Below are 4810 nucleotides of genomic sequence, written 5' to 3'. Positions count from 1 at the left end.
CAGAAGGGAAGCCCAGACATAGGCATTTGTAGAAAATAGGCCAGGGGATTTTCAGGCACACTAAAATTGGAGAAGCGATGAAATATATATCATTGCTACTCAACGTGTGCATTGCTCACGGCGGCTCTGGCCTCACCTGGGAGCTTGTTAGAAACGTGGAATCTCTGACTCCACAAAGACCCACTGCGTCTTGAACCTGAATCTTTAATACGATCCCCAGGTGATTCCTTGCACCTTAAAGTCGGAGAGGCCCTGATCCAGATCACCTGCTTACAAATGCAGGTGTTACAGGTGAACAAAACTCGTTTACCAATTTTTTTTTAAAGGCTTTTTTTCTTTGCTCTTCTCTCTGGTTGCCTTCAGACGCCAGGAAGAAGGCAGGATGGGGAGAAGGGCAGCCTCAGCAGACATCGCCATCATCTATAACTTCTGCTGCTCTCCATTCGGCTCCCATGGAAAATTTACTGCTATTTCACAAATGTCAGCAGAGTCCATTGGGGCATCACTCAGTGTTCTCCCTTCCAGACTTCCTACCTGGGTGGGACATATCGCCTCCAACAGACACATCGGATGCTGCCCCTGATGGACACTTAGAGTTGGCATAGCATTCTCGCCACAGAGCGTAGTCAGATACAGGGCAGGGGCTATCCCCAGTTCCAAAGACTCATGTAGCATTTCAGTAAAAGCACCTTATGAAATGGACCTAGACTGGGACACAAAACAAAACAAAAAACTCCTCTTGCCTCAAAACATGTGAAGCAGAACTGATCTTCCAGTGCTGAGGATAAGGCTTCTCTAGCAACTGTGAAGCATTCTTTCCCAAAGAATATGCCAAAGGACACTAGCCTAATAGATGCTCCTGGCGCAAAGGACCCCATAACTAAATAAGGAAACACTATATTTAGAACACTATAGTTGGAAATACCATAGTTTCTATTTCTCCTCTTGGAAACTGAAGATGTACATTAGCATATTAAATGCTCTGAGAAGTCCTGCATTAAAAAAAAAAATCTGACTCTGCCTCGAAGGGTTTCCCAAATGTATTCTTTGGTGGGATTCCTTTTTTATCCAGTACTCATTAATATTTTCTAGAGCCAATGTTTCAAGGGAAAAACTGAGGGAACATACAGTGGAGAATTTATACACAAAGGAAGAACTCAATGAGTTCCATAAATAGAAAGTCAAAAGGAGAAAGAATGGCAGTTGTGAAGCACATATAAAAATACTGACATGGGGCTTCTGCACGTGGGAACTGGGCTTCCATTCCCTGCCAGGAAACTGCCATAGGGATAAAGAGGCTCCTTGGGTCCTGAACAGAAAAGCAGCAGTATTCCTTGTCTGCATTAGAGTGAAGACTTGGGATGATTAGTGAGTGAGCTTCCAGAAGAACCATCTTCCATCTTCCCCTTCCTTCAACCCCCTATCCACTCCACCACCAAATCCTACTTTCCTTCTCAACATCCCATGCCTCACACGTCCACAGCCCCCATCCTAGCTCCAGCTCCCTGGACCACTGAATAGTCTATTCATGGGTTTCCCTACTTCCACTTTTATCCCCCCAGTGTGCTGCCCACACCGCGGTACACTGTTTAAAATCTTCCTTGTAAGGAAGAAAGCAGGAAGATCACGTAGGCCTGGCATGGCATTTTCCAGCTAACTCATCTCGATTGATTCCCCCACTCATTCTCCTGCTCCAGCAATATGGGTCGTCTCCTGTGTTCTCACGCCTGGATTCTCCTTCCCATCTCTGTTTTGCCTATTCATGCTCCAGATCACTATGCAAAAATTAGTTCCTCCAGGAAGCCTTCCTTCATTTGATCATCTAGGTGCAGTCCACAGTTCAGTGCCAGTCCACAAGCTATCCACAATGAGATAAATGCAAAAATTGAGAAATAAGCATTTAGAAACTTTTCTAGTGTTTTAATATTACTGTGACATCCAAGCACAAGATCAGTAGACTAATCTTGTTGAAAAGGATAAAGACCAGTCCAAGTGTCAGGACGCCTGGGTGGCTCAGTGGGTTAAGCATCTGCCTTCAGCTCAGGTCATGATCCCGGGGTCCTGGGGTCGACACCTAGCTTCACGAGACCAGGCACCAGGCATGTTGCCGCTCAGTGTCCTTGCCTAACACAGTATCTGGCACAGAACTGATAATAAATGTGTCTAATTGATAAAGGGAAAGGGTGAGCCTTATTGATTTTAACTGTATCACCTCAACACCAATCTTTGTACTTCCTGAATCACCTACGGCTTATATATGAAGATGGCAGGAGGGTATTGAGAGGGAGATGAGAGAGTAATTATTCTAGTTCATGAACTCAGCCACACCCTTCCGTCGTGTTTCAATGGCATGATGAACATAAAATGCAAAGTGGACAGTGTTGTTTTAATGAGTACAAAAGAACATTTTGTCTTGGGTAACTCAGATCTGGAACTTTCTCCTGTCACACATCACAGGTGTTTTGTTTGATATTTATATGTCACTCTAATTAAGTAACATCAGAAAATATTCTTTAAAAAAAAACATTCTTGCCCTTCCAGGAACAGAGCTGGACACAGGACTGCTTTCTGCGGTGTCCTATTTCCTCATACAGCGCTCCCCTCCGCGCCTTTGGTCCCAGCTGTTTTGCTGATAAAATGGAGAGAAAGAGACCTCGTGAGCTGGTATAACTCTGACAAGCTTGACTTCTGGCAGCTGCTGGACCTCAGAGCATAATTTCCTCCCTCGTGGGTTATCAGAATCAAACACCCCTGACTAATCAGGATTTCAAAGGATGCAGATACCCAGTTTAATTTAGGAGGATTATTCCAAAACACCTCGGGGTAGGACATTTGGACTTTGGGCCCCCTAACTGTTCCCTCAAACAGGCATCAGAGGCGGCTGGAATCTCGAACTTTTTCCAGGAAAGAGAAGAGATTTCAATATAAAAGAGCAGTGGATGGCGTCAGACACTCTTAGCCCCAACACCAGGAAAGGTACCTATCCCCCTGGGCTTTTACTTCCTCCTATGTTAAAAAAAGAGGATTTGACCAGATGACCTCTCCAATTTCTTCTCACTCTGAAATTCTCTGGCTGTAATCTCTAAGGCCTCTTCTTGCTCTAAAATTTGGGAACTGAATAATTCAAATTCCTCTCGGCCACGAGCATCAAGAACACTAAAGAGCTCTGTGTCTGTTCCCTCGCCTCAATTTGGTATTGAAAGAGGTGGCAAAGGTTATATTTAGACAAAGGACTTCCCATTTGCTACTCACCGAGTTTCAGCTTTCTTCTGAAAAGTCTGCAGCACAATCTCATGCCCAGTATTGTGAAAACGAAATTGTTTACAAAATCCCATGACTCAGAGATCTCACGCTAGTTCCATAAATGGAACTGTATATACTAATATTATGCCCCAAAACAGTGTCTCTGGGAAAAGTGTTCTAGGATCAAATACATGTCTGTAATACTCAGTACCTTCTTATTGATGTATCATCTTGCAGATGAGCAGATTAGAGCATAACATGACCTTCCCTGGAGAAAACCTATTGAACTTTGCTTGCCTTAGCATTTCTCAACATTTAACCACTGAAGTCTGTTTTTTGTCCCTCTGAAACATTTATTTTTTTAAGATTTTTATTTATTTATTTGAGAGAGAGAGAGAGAGAGAGAGATGGCGAGAGAGCATGAGGCGGGGAGAGGGAGAAGCAGGCTCCCGGCTGACACGGGGCTCGAACCCAGGACCTGGAGATCGTGACCTGAGTCGAAGGCAGACGCTCAACCCACTGAGACACCCAGGCGCCACCCTGCCTTAAAACATTTATTATCATTTCCGAAACTAGGGCTCCACAAAATCTATTTAGGAAATGCTGCTGTAAGCATCACCTTCCACTTGGTGGATGCAGTGGAAGAATCCCACTTCCACTTGCTTCAAAAGGCAGATTCTTCAGCCCCACCCCAGACTCACTGAATCAGAGTCTTTGGAGATGGAGCCCAGAAAGACCAGTTTTCCCAAGCCCTCCCGGCAGCAGCGCACCGGGACTGGTTGAGGAATTTTAGGGATTTGGGAGGCAGTTGGTGCCAGCTTGGCAGACTAAATTTGCCGTGGTGAAAGTATTCACATCATGAAAACTGGCAAATGCTATATAATTCAGGGCTTTTCTCTCTCTCCCAGACCATGGCTTGTGAAACATTTCTCTGCAGTTCGTTGCCTCCAGGTAGGTGATCCTTATGTACAGCACGGTTGGAGAACCAGTATAAGGCATATATGTGATAGTATTCACCAGGTGTTATGTGTCTAAATTGTGTTAAAACTTTAATTGTTAGTTTTTCCATGTTTTTGGATATTTCCAACAAAACGAAATAAAAAATGGTATGCAAAAGAAAGTCTTGTATTTTCTCCTTAAAGTAGGTAGGAACTATCTAGGAATAGAAGGAAGCCAGTAAGCAGAATCTCATAATGAAGAGGAAGTTTTTGCTTTTATAGACTTTGTAAATTGAGGCATGAAATGGACCCTGCTGACAGATATAATTTTATTATGGTCGAGTCTTTTAGTAATCTGGAGGAAAAAAATCTAGAGGTATAAAAATATCCCCAGACTATGGATGGTCACTTTTTCTTCTTAATGTTATAAACTCCTCTTCACCACATTTCACACTGAAAGGCAATATACCACATACCTGTTGAGAATCTCCCAGAGCTCCTTCGTCCCTGGAGTGCCGTTGGTGGGGGAGTGGCATGGTACATTATTTCTTTCTTAAAAGGAACTCCTCTGACAGATCCAATTACAGTGTCATTTCATGTTTGATAATAAACACAGAGCCCAGGGTGAT

General features: G+C 43.7%; 1 long non-coding RNA gene across 1 annotated transcript; it reads right to left on the bottom strand.

Annotated features, from left to right (window-relative positions):
- Positions 1-2365: 2365 nt before the first annotated feature.
- On the bottom strand, positions 2366-3506 carry LOC145721435 (uncharacterized). Its single transcript, XR_014145110.1, has 2 exons — positions 3253-3506; positions 2366-2629 (listed from the first exon to the last, which is right to left on the bottom strand). It is a non-coding gene; the product is annotated as an uncharacterized LOC145721435 (long non-coding RNA).
- Positions 3507-4810: the final 1304 nt, after the last annotated feature.

This window comes from Leptonychotes weddellii, chromosome 5 (genome assembly GCF_054177405.1).
Source record: "Leptonychotes weddellii isolate Sample4059 chromosome 5, ASM5417740v2, whole genome shotgun sequence".
Lineage (NCBI taxonomy): Eukaryota > Metazoa > Chordata > Mammalia > Carnivora > Phocidae > Leptonychotes > Leptonychotes weddellii.
The sequence above is the reverse complement of the archived record's forward strand: the minus strand, read 5'-3'. Positions and strand labels throughout refer to the sequence as shown.